Below are 26,537 nucleotides of genomic sequence, written 5' to 3' on the forward strand. Positions count from 1 at the left end.
AATTACAGAAGTAAACTGCCTGTGAATCCTCTACATTCTGGAAAGACTGGTTCTAGAAGCCTTATTTATCATGCTTACTTCTTAAATATTAAAGATGTACACTGGTGTAAAAAAAAATGGGCTGAGGTAGAGACAGTGATGGAGAAGTGTCCACGGAAGAGTTAAAGCAGGAAATGAAGAAACACAGAGAAAGAAAAAAAATATGTCGGTATTGCTAACTAGATACCTCCCTGACCAGTTCCCTCCAATGGCTGTTAAATGGAAACAAAGTCAAAATAGTTTCTTCTGGGTCGTTTCCAAGTTATTAGTACATCAAATACTCAACTGCTTGTGGGGTCCATCTGGACAGAGTTAACAGAATGTGTTAGAGTGGCCACTAGTTGGTCTTTGGGGTGGAAGGTCGACAGTGCGTAGGACTATTATCCTAATTCCCTGCACACCCAGGGTAATTTCAGCTACTTTGTGATTTCACTTTCTTTTTGCCTAATTAATGATGGACCTAGAATCTACTTCTTCCAAGTTAATTCATTGTTGAATGTGATTAAGTTATCCTGGTTCATTTGACTTTTGAGAAACCTTACCACATCAGAAAAGCTCAACTTTAAATGCAAAAGTTAGGATATGCTCAATGGATAAGAAAATATAATTCTCTCTACTAAAAGCTTGTGATTATTTTACCTATTTGTTCCATCACTGACCACCATCTAAATCTGTGGACTTACCTTGATAACTGAGGAATACAATTCTTCCTATTAGCATATCTTCCACAAGTAGTAGTGATATGAGATTACATCTCTGTTTAAATAGTAAAATAATCTCATAATAATCACAGCATAAATGTATAGTCATCCTAATAAGTTAAAGAAATCCAATACCTGTAGGATTCCATTATAATTCAACCACTATATTTAAATGAAAATTTAACCTTAAGGCAAATTTATCTACATGAGAAAATAATCAGAAGTTAAACAAGAAGAGAATTTGCCTTGACTTATTTTAACATTAGATATTCTAGTAGCTTGATTATGTTCTTTCTTTACCAAGTTACTTGTGGATAAACATGTATGAGAGTTGTTTAAAAATACAGTATATGTTTAAATTTTAAAAAATTATTACAATATGCAGGGATTTAGTCAGTGTATTGATGGATCTTGTTTTTTGATCTATTCTCCCTGTTTCTTTTTATTGGTGAATTGAGGCCATCTACATTAATAGCTACAACTGCATACATTGGTTCATCTCTGCCATGCAACCTTCCCGTTGTTGGCCCTCCACTTTTCCTCTTCATTCAGTTGCCTGTCCTGTTTGGTGACCCTTCTCTGCTGCTGTTCCTAGAACCATAGCCATCTTTATCTCTCTCTAGAATATTCACCAATACTCTGTATCCAAGAAACACATTTAATTCAAGAAGAAATTCATAGACTAAAAATCAAAGGAGAGAAAACAATTGTTCCACGTGACAGTAGACCAGAAAAAAACAAGGGTAATTTGCCCACCAACTGCAGAATGGGTAAGAAAGATACAGTACTTTCAAACAACGCAAATCTACGTTAATCTATAAAGTAGGATAATCTCAAGGCTTTTGTAGGTAAATGGGTACAACTGGAGATCATGCTCATGGGTGAAATAATTTGGATTCATATGGGTGAACATTGAGTTATCTCCCTAGCATAAAAAGTGAAGAAGTTAGTGGGATCCAAAAAGCACAACAGCTATCATGAAAATGATAGGTGAGAAAATCTAAAAAGGGAAAGTGGTAACCACTGTTAATTTCCTATTGTCTTGTTTTGAATTCTTGTATCATTTTCTTTTTTTTAGGTTTAGCTTTATTCTGTCTTGTTTTGTTAGATTTTACTGTGTCTGATGGTGTAGGCAGCTATTGTGAAGATAATGAGATGTATTATGGTTACCATTGTTGATGTCCTATTATCTTGTTTTGAAGTCCTATAATGCTTTCATTCTTTTGTTTTGATTGGTTTTATTCTGTTTTGTTTTGTATGATTTTATTGTGTGTGATGTTATGGACAGCTATTTTGAGGAAAACAAAGGACATTATTGAAAAATAATATACAGGGATGGTTCAACATATGCAAATCAGTAGATGTAATACACAATATCAATAGAGCCAAAGATAAAAATCTCAATAGAGATGCAGAAAAAGATTTTGACAAAGTTCAGCATCTATTCATGATTTTTTAAAAACTACAGAAAATTGGAATAGATGATCTTTACCTTATTCTGAGAAAAACCATCCATGACAAAACAATGACTGTTATGGATTAAAAACTGGTGGTCAACTTAGCATCAGCTGAATTAAATCAGCATGGTACTGAGTGTAGGTGGTCCACCTGAGGAAAGTTGCCAGCATAAATAGAGACATGGAGAAGAGCAAGGCATGGTGGGTTTCTCTAACTGTTGCTGTTTGAGTCATTGGTTCTGCTGGAGGACCTTGTCATGACTAGCTTCCCCAGTGTGAGTTTGACCATTGTCATCGGAGGAGCTTGGGACCTTGTTGGTGAGAGTGGCTGTGGTTCACTTTGGGGGAGCTCTGGTCCTTACACTGAGAATTGCTTCCTGGATCCAGAGGGGAAGAAGTGTGCTGTTTAATCTCCAGGAGAAATTCATCATGCTGCTTTTCAGGTATGTACTCAACTGTTATCATTGGAGGAGCTTGGGACCTCCATGTCGCTGAGGATGGCTGTGGTGCTTTTCAGGGCAGCCCTGGTTCTTATTCTGAGCATGACTTCTCAGCTGCAGTGTAGAACCCTCAACCTACCAGCACAGCTCCTTCACCTCACTGGTGTAGACATTCTAGCTTCCACCACTTTTACTTCCTTTGTTAGATTGATTCCTATTTTGTTTTCCTCAATGCTATTGTGAAAAGTGTTGTTTACCTAATTTCTCTCTCAATGAGTTTTTTTTTTATGTTTTTACAGGAATGATGTTTTTAGTGTTTATTTTGTACCCAGTTATGTGACTAAAGTTGGTTATTAAATCTAGAAGTCGTTTGGTGGAGGATTTGAGGTCTTCTATGTAGACAATCATGTTATCGGTGAATAGTGATAATTAACTTCTTTTTTCCTATCTTATTCTTTGTGTTTTTCTTGTCTAATTACTCTGGCCAGTCCTTCCTTAGACAAGGGACTAAAACCTAGAACATACAAAGAACTGAAAAAAATCAGACATCCTCAAATTTAAAGACCCAATCCAAAAATGGGCATCTGAGATAGCATATAAATATGTGAAAAAAGGTTAAACATCACTAGTTTCTCAAAAGATGCAAATGGAAACAATGCTGAGAGAACATCTTACTCTAGAAAGAATGACTAGTATCAAGAAATTAACCAGTAAGAAATGCTGGTGGGGCTGTGGGGGGAAAAGGAACCCTTCTCCACCGTGGGGAGGAATGTAGACTGATGCAACCACTGCGGAAATCAGTGTAGAGAGTCCTCCAAAAACTAAGACTTCTTGATATTTCCCCAAAAGATTTAAAGCATCACAGCAGTATAGGCACAAGTTTATAGCGGCACAGCTTGTAATAGCTAAATCTTGAAAACAACCCAAATGTCTATTAACTGAGAAGAGCATAAAAAACGATGTATTTTTTAATATAATGGAGTACTGCTCAACCATAAAGAAGGATGAACTTGAGACCTCTCTAAGTAAATGGATGAACCTGGAGACCATATTCTTTTTTTTTTTATTTAAAGAAAAAACAGATAAAAGGGTAGAAACAATACAGAATTTCAGAAAAGTAAACAGTAAGAAATCACCAGTCAATAAGTTACATACCATCATCTTAGAAATAGTTGCTCAAGTTACAAAATTAAAGCATACAAAGTGATAGTCAAACAATGACATTGCAAACAGTTCTGCTCAAGGATCCAACAAGAACTTAGTAATATGGTTATCACTCCTACACACTTGTTTTCTATCTTAAAGAGGGTAAGATGAAACATAGCAAAACAGAACAAAACAGTTTATAAGAAAAAAATTTAAAGAAATATAGACTTCAAAGCAAGTCCACTGGAGATCTTCACTGTCTTATTGTCTCTAGTTTTCTTCCAAATAGTTGTCCCCATCTTCACACACACTGAATATATATACTGGACATTATAGGACTAATCAGATCATTACAGGATGATGAAGGCTTTTTAGGTCTTTAAGACTTGATTTTTGGGGAAATCAATAATGTCTACCATAATGTTTCTCAGTCTCTTTATAGTAGCTGTCTTTATCTTTATGTATGCTGAATTTGAACATAAGAGACTGGACTAATATCACTCTGAACAGTGAATGATAGTATAGATAGCTAGATTTCATATCATAATGTTACAGAATTAGCACTGGTTTTCTTAGTGTCTCTTTCTCAGAGCATCTGTTCATTACATCGTGTATTATATAATCTATTCCTATAAATAGTTTAGAAATTCTTCCCATGTGTGAATCTCTACATGTATATCTATCCTTTCTGTATTATAGGGAAAAACAGATCAAAACAAGGCAACAAAATAAATTCCTAGAAAAACATGAAATGAAAAAGACATACAGGACCACAATATTAGGTGATCTACAGTAGTTACTATGCTTTTTCTTGTTATTTTCAATAGAATTGTCCACATCATCAGGCATAATATAATTGAACATAATATTACATAGCTATTTTATTAAAAATACAGTTTTGAAGATATTGTAGGACTTGAAAGCAGTTCATAATCAAAGCCAGAATGGATATCATTTACATCTTGTCATCTTCACAGTAGTTGTCTCCACTCCCAGACTTGATACTGTCAAAGATACCATATTTGAATGAGATCAGTCAAGGCTAAACAGCAGTCTAACAAACCAGCTTCAAATAAGATCAGTCATAGTAAGACAATGTAAGTAATACAGGGTTTCAGTGTAAGTTAATAGGAAATTAAGGACAATTACTGTGGTATAATCTGTTATTTTTGGGTTAACTGTCTATGCCCTCAAATCTAATATGGGTAGACAGACCAGAGCAAAATATAATCAAACTAAACAGAGCAGTAAGACTACTGTGACTTTTAAATCCTGATACACTATTAACAATGTCCTCTGCCTTCCTTTTTTAGACAATTCCTCCCTTTTCCCTTTCTCAGGGAGCTTTGTATATTTTGGGTCCCACTAACTCTTTTAGTTTTTAGATTAGGGGGCCAACCTGTTATCTATCTGAGTGTTGCTAAACCGTTTTACACCTGAGCTTGATTTTTAGCTGTACTCCTTTACTTACTGAAGTCACAAGGTTTTCCTTCCTTCCAGCTGTGTAGTTCTACACTGCCCAAAAAGTGTCACAGCTTTCCAATCTATCTGTGGCTGCTGGACGAGTTGTCCCTATTTCTCTCTGGTTTTCTGTCACATATAGCATTGCTTTCTTATCTTGACTCTCAGTTTATTAACCCTCTTTCAGGTTGAGTGTATTTCCTATTCAGGACATCTCAATGGATCCTGCCTCCTAGTCTACGCTGCCTGTGTTTCTTTTTTTGCTGGTGTATCAGGGCTATCTATATTAAAGATTATAGCTTACTGTCTCTGTCTCATTTTTGCTATTTTATTCTTCTGTCATTATTTGTCTACTTTACTCGTTCATTCTACTGTCTGTCCCATTCACTGAGGCCTCTCTGTCACTGTTGCTGGAATCCTGGTATTTTTCCCTCTCTCTCTCTGGAATGTTCTTCAGTATTTTTTGTAGGGTTGGGTTGCTGGCCATGAACTCTCATAGTTCATCCTTGTCTTGGAAATATCTTGTTTCTCCATTAATTCTGAAAGAGAGTTTTTCTGAGTAGATTAGTCTTGGTTGGAGGTTATTTTCTTTCAGGGCTTGGACTATTTTCACCCAGGCTTTTCTGAATTTGAGAGTTTGTTAATAAATCTGTTGTTATTTGTCGATAAATCTGTTGTTATTTTGGTAATTTTTCTGTTGTAGATAATCTGCTTCTTTTCTCTGGCTGCTTTTAATATTCTGTTCTTGTGGTGGATTTCTGGAATTTTGATTATTATATGTCTGGGTATAGATCTGTTTTGTTTGTAGGTGGCTGGAGTTCTGTATGCCTCTTTTATCTCGATATCATTTCTTTTTTGTATGCTTGGGAAGTTTTCCTCAATTATATATGTGAATATTCTTTGTATTTCATTTGTGGTTACTTCCTGCTTCTTCATTCATGTTTTTTATTCTTAAGTTATAAATCCTCTTGTCATCTTCTAGCCTTTGTATTATTTCTTCCTGGTTCCTTGTTACTTTTAAGAGATCTTTTCTTTTGCTATCACACACCATAAATCTCTCTTCAAGTTTCAAAAGGCAAACTTTAGATTCTGTCAAGGCATTTTGCCAGCTTTCAATGGAGTTTTTAGTTTCCTGGTAATCTCTTTGGATCTGTTTCCTGTATTCTAGATTTTGTTTATATTCTTCATGAAAGGTTTCTCTTTCTTTTCTGAGTTCCTCTATTCTTCCACCTGTGTTCTCTTAGAAGGGGCTTATCATTTCTTTAATTAATCTTTTTATATCTTGCCTCACTTGGATCAGAAGTACAGTTTTAAATTCATCTATGAGGTCATGAAGGTATTTCTTTATGTCCGCTGATGCTGTATCTAATATTGCATGATTACTGCCCTGGTTCTCTTCTGTATTTATCTCTCCTGGGCTTATTTTTCCAGGGTCAGTGGCTGGAGGGGTTTTTTTTTTTTTTTTTCTGTCTCTTGTTATGTTTCTAGTTTCTTTCAGACAGGTGTGTCTGGGGGCTCTCTGGCCCTCTCCGTATTGCTTAGGGTCTTTCTGAAGCATGCTGAGTGGGGCTTTGCTGCCCTCCCCAAATTGCTGTTAACTGAGGTATCTTAAATTCCCTCCCAGGGGCTTGGGATGGTGCGGGGACACTCACCCCAGTGCCACCCAGTCCAGAGTTCAGGGCACAGGTAGGCAGGCCCAATTCCCCAAAGCTGGTCAATCACGTCAGGAAACTGGAAAGTTCTAGATCTGTATTTTTGGTTATTGTCTGAAGAGGTGTTTTCAGAAGCAGCTTCTCTGGGCTCCATTTGCAGTGGCAGCTCTGTAGGGCTCTGGTCATGTGGGCCTGGTGGCAGCGAAGACACATTCACCCACCCGGGGACCTTGAGGGTGCTCCGGCAGCGGGGGCCCACTCAGTGCTGGTGCCGTGGGCTCAGGTCCTCCCACAAGCGGTGAGTGCGAAGACAGTGATGCTTCCCAGCAGATCCGGTTCTGTACCCGTGATGCCACAACAGACCCTTCTCCTTGCGCCCTCCTGGACACAGCTGGGATCTGGCAAGGTGGCGGTGGTGGCAGGGGCTGGGGCAGCTGGTAGGTGCCCAGTCATTTCAGTCCCCCAACCTCTGGCAGGTCCCTGGCCACAGGTGGCGGCTGGAGGCGGTGGCATGGAGATGGCCTGTCTCACTGGTGGCCCAGAGGCGCTCAGGGCTGCACGGTGGTGCAGCCGGCCAGGAGTGTATGTTTGATTCATTTTTCTCACCTTAGTTTCCTCTTGGAATGAAAGAATTCCTCTCCCTCTGTTGGGGCTCCCCATGTTGCATTATGTTGAGTTCTAAGTTGACTATCTCATGGAGCCTCTGTAGCCGGCTGTTATTTATCCACCATCTTGATATTCTTAAGTGAAATAAAGCACACACATTGGTTCTTTGGTGTGAGAGACTGAGAGTGTAAATAAGGACCAAAATTATAATAGGTATTGTGAAATAGGCAGAAATTGTTCAAAAGGGAAGGGAGGAAAAAGAAAAAATGATGCGAAAAGAAGGAAAAATGGAAACAAAGCTTTTGTAAATTAGGAGGGGAAGAGAGGTTGAAGAAAGGAAGGTGAATGGGAAAAAAGGATGTGTCATGTATAGGTACAAATTCCTGTCTCATCATCATTTAGGTCTACTTTTTTTTTTGTATCGGCGATCGAACTCACGACCTCACATTTGCCAGGCAGGCACTTATGCTGCTGAGCTAAATCCTCAGCCCCCTTTATGCATATCTAAATTGTACCAATAAACCTAATTAAAGATTATTACAATAAAAACACATTGCCACTAATCACTGATCCTGTCAGTGTTGTCACTTTCTGAAGCAGCTCAGAAACCTTTCAAGAGAGTCTTTATGATATGATAAAAAAATATGGTGAATCAGAATAGGTGTCATCATCCTACATAAGACAGGTTTGCAAAAACATGAGTGTGTCCTCATCCACCGGATTCACTAGATCTCACACCATGTGGTTTCTAGGTCTTCCCTTAAATCAAGGTCACCATGAGGGGCAAACATTTTGAATGGACTCAGGGCAATAAGGTCGCTATGACAGAGCAACCAAAGACACTCACATAGGTGGACTCCCAGAATTGCTTAAGAAAACATGAATGTTTGAAGAAAGCATGGGTACTGGAGGCAGCATTAATGGTAATATGTCTTTTATACTAATGAATAATTTTTAAATTTAAATACGCACTTTATTTTGTGATCACACCTCATAACACCCCCAAGTTTTCTCTATCTTGCAGTCAAATAGGCACAGTCAACTGCCCAAGAATAAGTGTAAAATTAATCAGCTGATTTTATAATAACATAGTAATACTAAAAAATTAAACTAATGGTTTGAAATTTAGTTTCATACAGCAATCTTACAAACAATTCTTGTATTCATCCCCTTCTGACCCAGGAAAGGGGGAGATGAAAGATTACTAGGAAATTTAATTTATATGCTTTATGTAAATTTGATGAAATAAAATTAGGAAGTATTCAAAATATCCACCAAATAATAAAGCAATATATTTTATATTCCCATTGCTTAAGTTTAACAGATCTTAACATACTGCTATATGTTCTTCAGAATTCTATCTTTGACAAAATCAACTCCAAATCAGAGAATGAGAAGAAAATCTTTCAACATTTGGAAAGATAGGGTGTATGAATGTGTGAAGTCAGACTGTCCAGAGCTGCAGAACTGCTGGCCTTAAAAGCCAACAGAAAGCACTTTTCCTAAGAAATGAAGCTCCTCTCGGTGGTGAAACTAGCAATCCATGTTACTACAATGCTTTCAATTTAAAAGAAGCAAATTTAATAAAGGTGGTATACCCCAAAACACAAAAAGCTTTTCATAAAGATATAAAATTAAGTAACAGTTTGGGCGATATACGAAATGTGAGCCAGTATAGCCCAGAAAGAACTGGAATGCAATAATAAACCATGACATTTTATATAATAAGTTTATTTAATCATGCAGCAAATGGTAACTGAGGACCTCCGAGCTATTAGACAATGGGGAAGCGGCAATAACCCCATGGCTCAAAAGTTCCTGCTTTCAGAGAGTCTGCATGCTACTAGGGGACACAGACAATATCCAAATATTTATGTGCACACCCATACCTATGTAACACATGTGGTGATAAGAGCAATGAGAAAATTATACAGTGAAGGGGGTTGGTGAGTCCTGGATTTTGAGATACACATCATTTTTGCATAGCATGGTGACAGCCAGTTTTCTGTTACTGTTACAAATAGTTGACATGCTCAGCTTACAGAGAGGAAAGGTTTACTTTAGCTCAGTTTTTCAGTCCATGACCAATTGTCTTGTTGCTTTGGGTTTGTAGCAGTGCAGCACATCATGGCAGTGATCATGTGTTGGACCAAACTGTTCACCTCATGGATGAGTTGCAAAAAAGAGAGGAAGGGGCTAGAGTCCCATGTTCTCTTTAAGGGCAGCCTAAATACCTCACATCAGGCCCACGCCTTAAAGGTGCCCCACTTCCCATAATGGCCACCCTTGGGATCAGACCTTCAGCACATTGGCCTCTGCAGCCATTCCAGGCCCAGGCCACAATGGGGCTGTCAGGGAAGGCCTTCGTAGGAGGGCAACTTTGGAGAAAAATCATGAAGGGGGTAAAAGATAAAGCATGCAGACATCAGAATTAACAGCTACCTGGCAGAGGCAGCAGCACTGTCTCTGCAGAGAAGCCTGCTCCATGTATTTGAGGAGCTCCAGGGACTCACCAGGGAGAGTAAGTCAGGTGAAATTAGAGAGCTTGCAGGAGCCCACACTTTGTGGGGCCTTGTGTGCCAACACGGACTTTAGTTTTAATTCTGGAATGAGAGGCCGTTTAAAGGTATGGGGCAGAGCAGAAACATTATCTGAGCAATGGTCTGATGGGGTCACTCTGCTGGCTGTATTAAGACTATGCTGAGGCAAGGGAAGGCCAGGGCAGAGGCAGACAGAACAGCAAGAAGGCTGTTACTGTAATTCACTGAGGATTAGGTAAGCTTGATTATTAGCAGCCAGATGGTAAGATTTTGGTATTTTTAAGTGTAGACTTAAAAGATCTACTGTCTGATTCATAATGCATGATAAAACACCAGCAATGCCAAAATTTGTCTCCTGAGAAACTGGGAAGATACAGGTACCATTAGCTGAAGTTGAGAAGAAAAAGCTTATGAGGACAGGGGTGAGAGTTCTAGAATGGGTTACCTTTGAGATAACTAGTAGTCAGCCAGATGAAAGTTCTGGGCAGATAATTGAACCTATGAGACTGGAGTTTATCAGTGACCAATACTAAAGTATTTTAAATGATGCAAATTCATTTAAAGGTTGATGACTTTTTATTCTAAATCTCTTTTGCTTTACTAATTTACTAGTAGAGGCATACAAAATATAATTAGTGTTCAAGAAAGTCTTTTTTATGTACAACCAGATCTGCCCTTACTGGTATAGTTACGTTTCATAGACCAACTGCCATACACTTGCCAAGCATCATAATGGAAAATATTCAATATTTGTTATGCTGAATTCAGTTTATCAAACTGGTGCTCACGTGGTGTGTACCACGCCACTCTTCTCCTCTCTCTCCTCAACCACAGGACTTCATCCCTCAGGTTTCTCAAGGTTACACTGTCCTAGTATGCATAAAGCAAATGGCTACACACAAAAATAAGTAAGGAGCAATATCATTCCTCAGACCTAGACTGTGCCACTAGCTCATTCACAGAAGTATTTATTGCCTCTTGAATATGGTAGGAGTTTGGCTACCAGATTTTGGGCTTCTATATTGCTGACTTTCTATTCTGTTTTTAGATGGCTCCCTTTATTAATGACACACATCAATATGGTTCAGTGTCAAGAAATTTTACCAATTGCCTTCTTCACTCCTTGGATTTTGATTTTTAATTTCATTTGTATTCTATTAATGGTGGACAGAAAATTATTTTCCTAAAAATTCTGAGTGCTGATGGATATATCCCAATATTTGCCATAACTCTTTCAGGTCTTAGATTACTCCAAAATATGAAAGAAGTAGTTATATGTCATAAGTGTGAACCTATCAAGTGAAAAGTTTGAGTGGCAGTTGATGACTAGGATCAAAGAGTTCCTGCCAAAGGGCACTGCCATCCTGGAGCTAGCTGTAGAGTTCCTAGAGGAAGGCAGAAGGTGGATTTAATTTAGACAGAGTAGCTGAACTAGAAGCACTGATTGGTTTTGAAATCTTCCATTTCATTCTTCATCTGTTGTGGTTTTAAAAAATGAATTCTACTGGGTTACTGATGATTCATCATATTTTATGGAATACTAGGTCTAAAATAGTATAAACTCTTTAATTTCCTAGGAATGAACCCAGTGTCACAGGTAATTTAAATATTTCTATAAAAGACAGGATTTTAAAAGGATAAAATAGTCTTCTTCCACTAGACAAAGAATTAAGATTTTGCCTTTATGGCCTCTGGAGGTCTTTTTTGAGTCCACAGAGATCATTTCTAAAAAGGATGGTTTAAAAAAAGATGTTTGAAAAGAAAAAGTGATGGTTTCTCTTTCAGATTTTCTAAAATTCCAATGAAGTGATCTCAACACTGTCTACTGTCTAAAGGACCCCTTGTTGTTGACATTTTTCCTTTGTCGAGATGGTCATTTTCTGAACCAAAATAGAATAAAATTGGATATCTACATTGCATATACTTACTTGTGTAAGTAACATTTTAGAGCCCTTTCTAAAGGCTGTTTTTAAATGTTCTGGTGAGAGTCGGAATGAACCTGAGGGTCAGTAATGAGATGGTATATTCATGGAGGCTACTGAAAAAATGCAGAGATCAGCCCGGGGCAAAGGGAGAGGATAGGTACTTGATGCTGTAAATGTAAGAAAAATGACTATGTATTCTCTTTGTGAATGTAGGAAAATACATCTTGCTTGAAACATAGGGTACAGCAAAAACTCTCAACCTTAGTCAAATTTTAGAGTCACCTGGGGAGCTCTTGAAATTTACCAACTCCTGAATTTCAAAGCAGCCTAAGTAAATCAGATGGAGGAGGGATTTGCACCTGGGCACTGGAGATTTTTAAAGAGTTTCACAGGTGATTGTGCTGTGCTGCCAGGGCTAAGATGCATTAGGGTAGGACCACAAAAGGAGCACAAAAATGGGGATAAAAGAATAGCAACTCATTGCTCGGATTTCAGGATACAAAAGAGCCTGTGGATCTTGAAAGAAGGACTAAATTTCTTTCCTGGCTTTATGGAATCTATTCCTTTTCTCCACCACACAGGGAAACTAGAATGTTTCCAGAAAGCAAAGGAGGATCTTGGGGGTCACAAAGAAGCATCTGATTTCTTCCCCGCAGGAGTCAGTCCTAAATGCACCTGCCTTCCACTCAGTGATATATTTGTCAGCTTGCAGTGGCTGGGACACAAGAGCTGACACCTACACTGTGCAGCTGGAAATGTTTAATTTGGTTCATAGTTCGAGCTCCAGCACAGAAGCATCGTGGCGGAAAGACATGGTGGACCACAAAGGCTTAGTGTGTGGTGACCCGGAAGTTAGCGCATGGTGACCCGGAAGCAGAGGAGAGGACAGAGTTACAGAGGAAAGGGCCAAGGTCCAGACACCGACCTCAAGGCCACACCTCCATGACCCACCCAGACACACTGGAATTGTCCTCCACCATCACCTGGGCAGATTCCAACGCCAATCAAATTGAGGCTTCACCCTCACCGCCACATGGAGGGTCGTGGCTTTTCTCCATGTTCTTGGCATTCTCCTCTGTAACACGCTTGGCACTCCTTCACAGACCGGATTTTCAAACAAGAAGGACGAGTTGAGTTTCCCCAGTGTTTAATCTCATTTGTGAGCCTCAGTCGCAAATCATTTTGCTTTATGCAGGCAGGCATCCCCTTTGGCTTTGTGCAAGGCAAGGGTCCATTCTCTGCATGAACATTTGCTGAGTGCTTACTGTACAATGGCCCCTGTTCTGGGGGCTGGGGTGCATGGTGAGGAGACAGGGGAAAACGACTATCTGTTCAAGTAGTGATTTAATTGGCATAGATGAAGTGGTAAATAGGTTCATGCATTCTGTAGCTAGCTGCTTGGAGAAACATTCCTCAGTAATGGTTTCAGAATACTGCTGTTCTTTTTCTTTTCTTCTATTTAAACTGAGAAACTGTAGTTTTTTTTCTTGACCAAGAAAGACTGGACTCCTTTAATGAGCTTGTGATCGCAGCTTTCAGCTCCCTCTCACTCTACCCAGAGGTGTCCACGGGTCATGTCAGGTACACCGGACTTCAGTTTCAATATCCAAAGAGATTTTTCTGGGTGAATGAATTTCCAGGAAGGGACTTTCCTAGAAATGGCATCACTTTAAATTATCCTGTAACTTTTTACCGAATTCAGTAGGCAAGAAAATGTTCAACAGCTAATTATTTTTTGTTTTGTTTCTATGTGATTTGTTTGTGTCGAGGATCGAACGCAGGCCCTTCTCACAGACAAGGCATGCAGGGAATAAATGTTTTGTTTCTAAATTCATGGAACTATTACAACTGAAAATGAGCTGGAATCTTTAAAAAGAATCATGCTATGTTTTAGGGCCAAAGGGGAAAAGCTTTGAAGCATAGATAGGGAAAATTAAGCCACTGAGATTTGGTTTTAAAACCTCCCATGAAGGTGGAGAAGCTGATATTGCTTGCTTGGCTCCAGCCCCTGAGAGTAGAACAGAAAACAATCCACCATGCAGGAGGCAGGCTGGGTAGTGGGCAGCGTCAGCAAGGGGCCAAGGATGCATCTGTCCTGCTGCCTGATGGCTGTCTCTCTGTGTCACTGAGCAGTCTGGAAGACCTGGGACTTACTCCAAAGAGACTGCAAACAGGCCCTCAGCAAACATGGCAGCTTTGTGGCACACAGGAGAAGCATATGGTGAGATGCAAATTGTGCAAAATATGGAGAGATAGAAGAGCCCAAGAGAAAGTAGATCTGTGACAATAGTGTCTCTGGACTGTGTACTCCTTGAGCCAGGGAGTCTTGCTTTATTTATCTTGATACCTTTTGTGCAAAGATGCTCTGTGTACATTTGCAGAATTAAAGCCAAGCTAAAGAGTAGCATTTACAGTTGTAGCCAAAGAAAGCAGCACTAGAACAGACTGGACTCTTAAGGTGACACAGTACTGGAGATCAATGCGTGATCAATAGAATAAATAGTAAGCTTCTGTGACAATAGAGAGGGGAGAGGAGGAGAGGGTAAGGGAAGGAGGGGGTGGAGGAGAGGGAGAAGGAGAAATATGTCTTAAAGTTATACAAGAATAGTGGTTTTGTACCCTAGGATAATTAATTTCTGGGGATTCAACTATTACATTTAGTTAAAGACATGCATTGTCTGGAAATTCCATTTCTCCACTAGGCTCAAAGTGCAAAAGTCCTAAGCGAGCCCAAAATGAAATGTATACTCTCTCTCCAGATCTTTCTTTGCATCTTAGAGATTCTGTTTTTCCCTATGAAAAAAATAAAATTTTATAATGAAACAATTAGAGAGTAACTGTAGTTAATATACTTGACACAAGGAGTATATAAGCTGAGCTGGAAGTAACTACACACTTTATATAATCCTGTCATTTTTTTTTTTTCTGGTACCAGGGATCAAACTCACAACTGCACACTTGTGAAGCAGGCACTTATCCCACTGAGCTACATCCCCAGCATCACTACACACTTTAAAGAGTCAGTTTGTGTTATTCTCCCACACAGCATGGCTCCATATGGGGCACAAAATGGGGGAAGGGGTGTGTGTTGGCTCTACCAAGCAGATGGTGGACTGATTGCAACAAGGCACTACGTATGATTCAATCTAGTGACTATTTCTCTGCAGACTGTGTATCAATTTTCTCTGAGTTAAGTGTTAGCAGTTGGCCCTTAATTTTACCTAGGTTTATAAAGAAGTATGTCACTTTTGAAAATTTAATTAGACTATTTTTGTCCTCAGCATTTCTTCTTTCATAATAAGTTTATCAACACACAGAGGGGTGAAATGGTGAGAAAAGAAGAGAAGCTACAAAATTGGGCTGACTGCCTTTGGAAGCAGCCAGACAACTCAGCACTGATTGAGTGCTCAGCACTGACTGAGTACTCAACACCGACTGAGTGCAAGGCCAGGTGCTAGGTCTTCCGTAAAACAGAAAGCCGAAAAAGATAAACCTCTGGCTGGTTTTCTGGAGCAATATATTTAAAATGCACAATAATTTAAGAAATTTATAAAGGAAGATATTCACAAATTGAAAACAATGTAATAGAAACCAAACACCTGTATATCAAGAGGCTTCATAACAAAGAAGCTACCTGGATAGGAAAAAATGCAGTAAAAAATAAAGTTCGCTGGTAGAAACTGCTCTGGGTCTCACTTTGAGGAGGTTGGGGGCACAGATTAGGGAAGAAGAGGGACCTCTTGTGTGAGGCAGAGACATTTCGCATGCTAACTTGCAGAGGCAGCCTGGACCAGGGCAGGGAGCCATAGTTTGGGAAACCTTAAGAGATAAGGCTGGACAGACAATATCGCAGTCAAGTTGTTTCTCCCGAATCGGAGTAATGGTGGCACCGACCTCAGGTGTATCTTAGGTGTCACTTACTCATTGAAACAACGCACAAAACTCTTTCAGTGAGAACTCTTTGTACATGGCACTCTTAGACCATTCCTAACGTTAATGCAGTAGTTACAACTTCACCCCACAGTTGTTCACTGTAACGATCTTTTCCCTCTGTCCACTGGGGGACAGCCCGTGCACTCGCCATCAGCAGAGCCCTGCTGGCCTCATGTCCCCTGGCTACAGCCAAACTCCATATGCCAAACAAGCACACAGACACGTGTCAGAAACAGCATAGTCATCAGCTGCTCCAAAATTGCATTTCACCTGCTTCTATGGAGTGTGTTCCTCTTATTTAGGAGGAAATGACTCAAAAATATTGTTTGGGGACTGTGCTCAAAATTAGTCTTTCCTTTCCTCTCCATTGTCGCCAATTATCCCATTCATGGTGCCATTAAGAAATTACCTGTCATCATTTAGAAGTCAGCAGATGCCATTTTCACTGGGAACGAACAAGAGGCAATGATCTTGCTCTCTTGGGACACTGTGTGCCAGAAGTGACTCTGCACTGTTGGGAATGGGTTCTTCTCCTCTCTGGGGAGTTGCTGGCAGTGGCAGAGTCAGATTTCACCTCAGAGAATCTTGGGCACCTGGAGTCCATTCCTCACAGGGCCTTCAGCAGCTATAGATGAGTGCACTCAGGTCTCTGGCTTTCACTGTAAGCTCTGTAAATTAGAACTACGGCTCACTCTCAAAGGTTACTGCAGCTCCTAACTGTTGTAGCTTTATTTCCTTCTAATGAACCAGAAAGACCTTAGCAGCAGACTCCATGAAGATGCATCTTGGTCCCAAAGACATTATTTGTGACTTTCGGTGTGCCCTGAAGGATGACAGAAGGAACAGAAGATCTGGAAAACAGTGATTCAGGTTCCCAGACAAAAGTTTTGCAATGTATTCTGACTGGGTTTTATTTAAGGCAGCCCATCTTTCCACAAAGGCAAGGTTACAAGAGGAGGTTCAAGCAATATAACACATTAAAAAAAAATCCTACCCTGTTGTTTTCTAGTAGTTCCAGTAGAATCATATACCTCACTCGAAAACTATTTCCAGCAGGAAAAATTGCAATGCTACTTCAAATATCTAAGTAAAACACTTGTTTATTCTAGCATTTGAGTTCACTATGAAATGACATCACTAATTATGGCAATTTAGGAAGCATGCCTTATTATTTATTTTTCTTTAGTGGTAACTGAAGATAAACTGGTATGAAAAATGTGACACAAGGAACCAAACAGACTCAGCAGGAAAGAAGAAAGCTATGGATGTGGTCCTGTAAAAACAGGCATCTCTGTCTTTAAAATGGGATTTTTGAAAGCTGCTGATAAAAACATTCCTTTTGAAAGGCATTTGTCAGAGAACACAAATACCTCTTCATGACATCCATAAAGTAAGCTTCCCTCTATCCTATGATCACTGCCTGATACTCAGTCTTGGTCCCATCTTCCATTGTGTGACAGGACCTGAGAGGGTTGACGCAAGGAGACAGTTACAAAATGTGCTAGAAACAATTAGTGCAAGAAACACTGACAAAGTCATTTATAAGTAAGAATAAGAATTCCAAGCAGGGTGAGTTCCGTCCAGTGAAAATTTCCTTAAAATACATCTGAGTTAAACCAGTTGTCAGTTACTGACTTCAACCGTTGACAATGACACGGGACTGAGTGACGTTACCAAGGGGACAATAAACTCGGCTTCTTAATTGGTGGCTGCCCTGTTTTCACTTGTGTTACGGTGCCGATGGCTTTGCTACTACACTTCAGAAAGCTCAGGGGAAACTGGAGAGATTTTTAAAAATGTCCTGTTTGATTATATTCAAATTATTTGAAATAGTTAATAACTGACTAATTAATGTGCTCATTTCATTATAAAACAAAAAACGTGAACAATATACAATCAAACTCCCCCCTTTATCTGTCCAAGTCCCTGCTCCGAGTTACCCCCACAGAGACCCCCAAGCCCCATTCACCTTTAACTGATTCAGAAAACCTGATTCGTGTGCTCAGACAACCCCTTTATTTGTCTTTTCCGGTATGTTTTGTCAAGATGTTCTTTTCTGTTGAGTGTAGGAAAGAAAGAAGTTGTACAGAAACAGAAAATACTTTGTCCTCTGGGAAATAAAGAAAAGGACATATTTCTTTATTTATAATTAAAGAACAGATCTCTGTAAAAAATATGATCTGTTCAATGTAATCACACAGTTGGAGATTAAGTGGTTGTACAGAATACCAGGAAATCACTAAATATTGGCAGGAAATTCAATGACTATAATTGATTTTATTCTATCTGTTGTGTTATTATGTTCACTAATCAATTCTAAGTGAGCATATGAGGACACCAGAAGTTGGTCAGGAAGCTATATGGTGTGAATCCCCAGAATAAGCCACAGCTACCTCTATTCTATGGTTTCAAAAGTGCACCTGGATCATTTTATGAACTTCATTGAGGAACAGCCTCCATGAGCAATGTCTCTTATGTAAGAAGCAGAAGTCTGACAGGTTTGAGCTAAGCATTGTTTTGGGGGTATGGTGATACAATGTGGGTGATCAGAGTCTGTAAATTCATGTGTCCCTAGTGAACTGATTTTGCAACAGGCAGTAGGGCAATCGGGTAGCCTGATGTGAGAAACAGTCTAGCATGTCTCTTAGAATGTGTCTTTTTAATAATTCTGCGGGTATCCATGCCAGTTGGAGACTTTCTTGTCTTTAGGTAAAATTACAATAGCAAGTTCAAACTCAGAAACCAGAGGCAGAGAGGGTTCTGTTGTGGAACTACAGGTAATTAGGACATCCCAGTAAGCCTACACAGATGGGGGCAGAGGTGTCTGAAGGATCAAGGACCCAGGTAGGCCTAGTCAAAGGACCAAGAAGGGCCAGTCTAGCAAAATAGAAATCTACTGTAGCATAACTGCTGTCCTCCGACCAACACCTCAGGAAAACCCAGTGTTATTCCCACCTAGATCAGAGAAGGCCAAGGCGGGGACACAGATTTCTGCCCTCCCCGGGCTGCAAGGAGGAATCTAAACCTGCACCTTTGTTGTCATGAGGTGACCACACAGAGGGTCAGGCAGGGGACGGGCTCTGCACGCCCCCTGTTCACCAGCAGCTCTCTGAGACCACATGGAGAGGCCAGAGCCACTGTCATGGCTGCTTTGGGATACTGAATCCATTGAAAACACTGACCTTTCATGGTCATTTTGTCTTTGGAGAAGAGCCAGAAGTCACCCTTTACACACACGCTTTACACACAGCGACAACATTCACCGTATTTTGGATCACTCTTTGTAAAGACTCACAAAGGAGGACTTGCAGAACTGCTTCAGAAAGTGGCCCCGAGGATGGGATGAGAGTGTTTGAAGCAAGGAGAAAGATTTTTGAGGGGGATTCATGACAACACATCTCTTACTCTAAGAAATTTTCCAAAAATAATGAACATTCACTGTTGGGAGCCGTGGCACTGTCAAGTCATCAGACGCGGTGATTGCGAGGCCTGTGGGAAAGTACAAAAGCCTGAGCTGGATTACCCCTCTCATCGAGCCCGCCTGTGTGGCACCTGTTTCTTATCACCCCACTAAGTTCCCGCCTCACAGGGTAGTCTGCCTAGCTATTAATCCTATATATAGCCAGTGCCTCCACCCCCGAGAGAGAGAGAAGCACGAAAGGAGCCGCGGGGAGCGGACCGGTAGAGGCTTCGGGGCAGACTGAAGCACGGAAGGAGCTGCGGAGAGCGGACCAGTAGAGGCTTCGGGGCAGACTGTATAAGGAGAGAATAAAGAAAAGCCTGACCACCGCCAGACCTTGTCGTGTGTCTTTCCTGCTGGCCGGGAGCGACATCGACATTTGGTGGCCCGCACGGGGATTGATCAACCCCGAGACGCGGCGGTGGACTGCATTCTCCTACACAGTGCTGCAGCTGCAGGACAGGTGAGTAGAGGATAAGCCTGGGCCCTGGGTGGCGCGCACCTACAGGGTTTGTAGACTCCTCTCAACCTCACGCGTAAGTGGCGGGTTTCTTGGGCCTCACGCGGTGAGTATGAAACATAACACCAGAACTTAAGGTAATAAAAGAGTGTAAAACATAAACATAGAAGTAAAAATAACAGAAGATATATTAAAAATGGGAAACATGCCAAGTAAAGATACACAGCCTTGGTGTTGGTCCTTCGGAGACTCCTAAAGTCCAAGGACCTCAAGGTGGGGCGTAAGACTTTAGAAAATTTCCTTGCAGAGATTGACAGCTTTGCTCCCTGGTTTCTGCCTACAGGGCATGTAAACCTGCCCTCCTGGGAAAAGTTGGGCAGAGACCTTTCCCTAGCAGAACGGGAGGGTAGAGCTTCAGTCTCTGCTCGTCCATTGTGGGAAATGATACACGCGTGCCTAAAGAGTGAGGGTAGTTACGGGGGGAGCTCTCAAGAACTTGTAGAAGTACGCGAGGTGTTTGAACAGGCACAGTGAGGAAGCTCCCGAGAAGGGTCCGTCAAGGAGGGCAGAGATACAAAAGAGGAAGCCGAGGCGTGGTTTGTGTCTTTCCGCAGGAATCGGGACGAGAGCCAATGTGGGTCCCAGAGAGGTTGACGCGACAAGTCCCTCGACTGAAGATCAGGCCTGTTCCACCAGAGGCCAAAAGCAGACCCAACAACAAGATGAGCCCTAAAAGAACTGCAGGACAATCCCTTTTTGGGGGCCTGGAACGGCTTGCTCCCCTATGTGCTACCCTTGTATACGCATGGCTCGCTCGCATGGCCTACGACCGCGTTTAAAAGTGACAGGCTTCCCACATTCTCCTCCCTAGACAACAACATGTAGCAGGGTGGGTGAGTCAATGACGGGTAAGAGCGTGCCTCCCCAGCACGACTCAACCTAAGCCAGGCCCTACCCTGTTCCGCTCGAAAGCCGCTGGATTGTTAGATAAATTTCTCTCCGAGGGGATTCGTGGAGAGAAATGAGTGCATGCCTATGTGCAACCAGGTTCCGTCCGGTTCATTCCTGGCCCTAGAAAAAAGGACGAGGGCCTCAAGGCCTTGGTGGACCCTGGGACGGCCGACCAGGGTCTACGCTAAGGGCCTACGGTGGGCCTCAGTTCGGGGCATAGGCCTCTGCACTCTATCCAGGACGGGCTGCGATGCGCGTAGCCATCATTTAAAATAAAATAGGGGGAGATGTTGGGAGCCGTGGCACTGTCAAGTCATCAGACGCAGTGATTGCGAGGCCTGTGGGAAAGTACAAAAGCCTGAGCTGGATTACCCCTCTCATCGAGCCCGCCTGTGTGGCACCTGTTTCTTATCACCCCACTAAGTTCCCGCCTCACAGGGTAGTCTGCCTAGCTATTAATCCTATATATAGCCAGTGCCTCCACCCCCGAGAGAGAGAGAAGCACGAAAGGAGCCGCGGGGAGCGGACCGGTAGAGGCTTCGGGGCAGACTGAAGCACGGAAGGAGCCGCGGAGAGCTGACCGGTAGAGGCTTCGGGGCAGACTGTATAAGGAGAGAATAAAGAAAAGCCTGACCATCGCCAGACCTTGTCGTGTGTCTTTCCTGCCGGCCGGGAGCGACATCGACAATTCACCGTATATTCTGATCATCTTTTATCTTTTTTTGTTTCTTTATCTCCATTGATAGCATAATTTGCTACTCATTCACCTTCTTTTCTTCAGAATTATTTTTTTCAAGTTTATTCATTTTATCTACAAATCCCATGAAGTGCTGAAGCCTGTGGGTTTTCTTCTCTCACGCCTGACGTGTTTTTCCACCTTGTTCTCTTTGTCAGTTTTTTAGTTCCCACTTGCCTCCTTGCCTTCCTGGACTACTGGAGGTTTCCAAACAGCCTTTTTGCTCCAAAATTATCTCCTTCATGCTGTGAAAAGCATTTGTCTGAAAAGAACATGTATCTTTTTGCACTTTCTGCTTGTGAACATTCAGGAGATTGTTAATGCCTGCAGCATAAAGGCTAAAACTCATAGCATACTATTTGAAGCTCCTTACAAAGAGAAGTATCACTTCTGTGCAATTACTGGGGGCTGAACTCGGGGTTACTGTCCCACTAAGGCTCATCTCCAACTCTGTCATTAATGGAGTCAAAGTCTCACTTAGCCTGGACTGAGTTCAAACTTGGAATCTTGCGCAGTCTTCCAGAGTGCTGAGTGACAGGTTACAGGTGTGCATCACCCCACCAGACTCGTGGTCCTTTTTAAACCTTTGATCTTTGCTCCTGTGATAGATGCAGGTGTCTTGCAAAGATCCCAGTTTTTTGGTGGGGGGAGCTGTTGTCCTGCTGTTGGGGAGCTGCACCCCTTCAGGACGTGTCTAAGTCACAGAGCTCACTCTTGCCTTCTGGCATCTCCCAAGGGCCAGCCAACAACTGCAATGGAAAGAAAAATTTAAACTTTTCAACTCGCTAATGGGCTGGTCAAACTTTGACATTTGACTTCTCTTCTCCTTAAGTCCAATTCTAATTCCTCCCAGCCAAAGGCCCTGACATCTAGTAGGTAACCTAAAAGCAAAACTCCATCTCATCTTCTGCTTCCTGAGAGGGTAAACTACATGAACTCCATATGTGTCCAATACCACGGACTCCAGACCCCAGGATCTGGCGTGCTGTGCTCTTTATGGCCCAATTTTTATTTTTGCTTTTTTCCCCCAGCGTATTGGATCAATCCCAAGTACTCGTGCTTGCTAGGCAAGTACTCTACCACCAAGTTACCTCCCTTATCTGGTCCCATGTTTTAACACACTGGATCTGCTTGGTCAGATTAATTTACTTCCTTTCCTTTTGAAAACAAAATGTTTTAAAGATTGAATTCATTTGCTCCATCTTCCAAGCAGCTTTCTCTGGCTTCTTCAAGTTCAGTTACACTTCCTTCGCATTTCAGTGATTCTTGGTTTGTACTTTAAAAAATAAAAATAATAATAAAATATACTTTACTAGTCTGGACTCTCCTTTGCAGAAAACAGAAACTTAGGTCCATCTGATTTAAACAAAAACGCAAGTTTATTGTCTTTTTGTAACTGAAAAGTCCCTGGATGGGGCTGATATGTCTACTGATTCAAGCCTGGAACAAGGTTTCTCCACATGGGTCCAAATAGCAGCCTGCAGCTTGAGATCGACTTCTAGAAGCTTGCCTTTTTCATGCAAAGATCAGGAATATTCATTCAATCATTGTGACATGAAATCTCTGGGGAAGTCTTTAGCTTGCAGATCACTTTCTCACCCTTTAAGGAACTATTGTGTCCAGAATTTTGAGATAGCTTATTTCGAGGACTGGATCGCTGGGACAGCTGTAACCACGCCACAGGAACTATGTCCTCAGAGAAAGCAGAAGGACAGACAGGATCCTCTGTTAGCAGAGGACAGACAGGATCCCAAGCAGGCAAACACAAGACACTTGCCAGTGATATTTGGCTAAAAGACACACTATTTTTATTGGGCTGTCCTAGGGATTTGGGTCATTTATATCCATGGAAATGTTAGATGGATTTCAAGTGGCTTGAAGTGAAATTCAGAGAGACTCCCATAGTCTGATCAGGCATAATGCAACAGAAAAAAAAAAAAAAACCCCTGACATTACCTCAGAGCTAATGCAAACTTTACAAATGCTTCTCTTTCTGGGAGAATGTAATTTTTGTCTTACATAGCTCTGTTGAGTAAAAACATACAAAAATTAAGTTTGAAATGTATAAATGACTAAACAGCAGGGTTCCTCTTGATTCATTAGCAAAGGGGCATAATATAAAAGTGCATGGAGGACTAAATATGATAAATATGATAAATAAATAGTGAACAAAACTGAATAAACAAAGGTGAATGAAAATTACATAGACTATAACTTTCTTACTAAAAAAAGGAGCAATGACCACCTAAAAACATTTACCCGACTAGTGATTAGGCTACATTTTAGCTGGTATACACATACAGAATGTGTGTGTGTGTGTGTGTGTGTGTGTGTGTGTGTGTGTATAAAGAATAAAGGAGCAAAAATAGTAGAAAGCAATATAAAACCAACATTCCATCCAATGAAGTTCCATGCACTAGTATGGCTGGTATAGGAAATCACTGATTTGAATCAAAGTCTACTGGACTTCTGGGGAAAATAAAAATAGAATCTTTTATAGAAAACTAGTAGGAAATTAACACTAGTTAATATATCGCATATTGTTATCCCAAAAGCAGTTGCTCAGGTTACAAAATTCATTAATGTATGAAAAAAATGATCAAACAATCAACAATGAAAGCATAACGTATTCTTTTTGATAAGCTAACAGAGACTAGTAGTATAGTTACCTATCTTGTATATGTATCTTGTATACACACAAATCTATATACATATAATTTTTGTATGTACACATAATTTTTCTCTTTTCCCTTTTCTATTTCTCCCCTTGCCTGAGCATCTCACAGTGCCAGAAAGTACAGAAACACTCAGAAAAAGGAAAGTACAGTGATAGGGTATATCACAGTGACATAGGAACCAACAGAAAGAATTCTCCAGGTCCACAGCTAGAGGAATTTCAACAATAAATAAAATGGTATAGGATTATGAAACAAAAGGTAAAATAACAGACCCACAAGTCATATTGATATGATTATAAATACTTCGGTAAATCTTTCATATAGAAAAGTTCTAAATACTTTATGTAAACATTTCATCCTAAAGGAAGAGCAGCATTACTCCCTAAACAGTAAGTGTCACATGAATATAACCATTTCTTTCCCAATGGACCAGTAGGGAAAGGGAAAATGATCTAACAGTGAAAAAACCTCTGACAAACACTAACTCAGTCACATAACCAAGGATAACATAGACAGAAAAACTTTATTGCTATTGTGTTACTTTGATATGATGATAAAAGTACTATATCTCTATTATCTTCTACCCAAACCAATAAATACAGTCTAACATAAATATATGTCATTTAAGGGACATTCTATTGCATGTATAATATCCTTAAAATTGTCAAGGTCAGGAAAAGTAAGAGAAATCTAAGAAACTATGATAGCTAAGAGGAGCTAAGGAGACAAGATGACTGAATTTAATGTGGAGTCCTGAAAGGAATACAAGGCAATAAAAAAGTAATATCAACAACTATGGACTTTACATACGAGCAATCTATCAATATTTGTTCTTTAGTTGTGACAAAAATACCATGGTAACAGAAGTTATTAGCCATTCATAACAGTGGAAATACATTGTAGTCTCTCAATGAGATTTATACTTCTTATCTAGGAAATTGCCTTTTAACTCATGTTGAGACAAGAAAAAGAACAAAATATACATTTTATTATGATTTATATTTATGTATGCTATTACCTTAATTGTGATACGTTTTTATTTGTATTTGAGTTACTGTCAAACATTCTTTTAATCCGACCTAAAAATTTAAGTTTTTGTATTAGAGAAAACCCACTTACAACAAACTTCATCATCTTTGTTTATCTCAGAATGTCTTAATTTTTGTTCTTACTTTTCTTTCAGCACCTAAATATATCATCCCACTATCTTTTGTCTTCCATTATTCCTGAGGCAATATTGGCTGTTAATCTTACTGAAGATCACATTATATGAAGAATCACTTTTTTCTTCTGCTATCAAGATTTTCTCTTTTTTTTTTTTACAGATTGGTAACAAATCGTGTTGGTTAAACTTTCTTTCTTATTTGCTTTGATTAAATAATATCAGTTGACTTATGTTCATATCCTTTGACTTTTTCTTCTTCCAGGTCCCATTGCTATTGATATTCTACAGCAAAATTTCATCTCGGTTGATGTATATTTCAAGTCCAAAATTTGTTTTGTTCCTTTTATAATTTTTGTCTTTATTTACAGTCTGTATTTGGTAAAGTACAATTCCCATACTTTCTATCACTTCTTTATAAATGTTAAACATAGCTGGTTTAAAGTCTTTTTTGTACTGTCTTAGCTTCTTTTGGGAGAGTTCCTATTTACTGATTTTTGTCATGTGTATGGACAAACTTTATTACTTATATATTTTTTTGATTGTTTCATTGTTGTTGTCATTAAAAAGCACTAAGTAAATAATATAATGTGTTGACACTGAAAGTCAGTTTCTTCTCCCTCATATAAGTTATCATTACTGATGTGATACAGTTTCCCTCGGGACTTTTCTGAACTAGACCTGTAAAATCTATATGCCTTATCACATGAGGCCACTGAAATCTCTGCTGTGTTAGCATGCCAGTCAGTTAATGATTAGACCACAGACACTCAATTTTTTACTTTCTTGGATCACATAAGGAAACTTACGTATCTGCTTGCTAATAATAAACACCTGTCTTCAAGGGCACACATATGATTAGCACTATCATTGATCCTGTATTACTCACTAAATTGCACCTGTAAAGTCTAACATTTGTAGGTTTCAATCACATTGACTGTGTAGTAGAATTAGATTACACAGTATAGTCTGCCCTCCAGCATCACAAAGTTGAGTCATGAAAAATATCACTACAAATCCCATAATACCAATAAAAGTTTATGACCTTGTAGGGCTGCATTATTAGCTGTCCAGGGCCACATGTAGCCCGTGGGCTGCTATCTGGACATGCCTGGATTAAACACCATTCTCTTTAAATAATAGAATAAGACTTTGAGATTTACAAGAGACTTTTCCTACCTTTGGGCATG

This window comes from Cavia porcellus, unplaced genomic scaffold (genome assembly GCF_034190915.1).
Source record: "Cavia porcellus strain 051 isolate PalLab524CR breed Dunkin Hartley unplaced genomic scaffold, mCavPor4.1 scaffold_26, whole genome shotgun sequence".
Taxonomy (NCBI): Eukaryota; Metazoa; Chordata; class Mammalia; order Rodentia; family Caviidae; genus Cavia; species Cavia porcellus.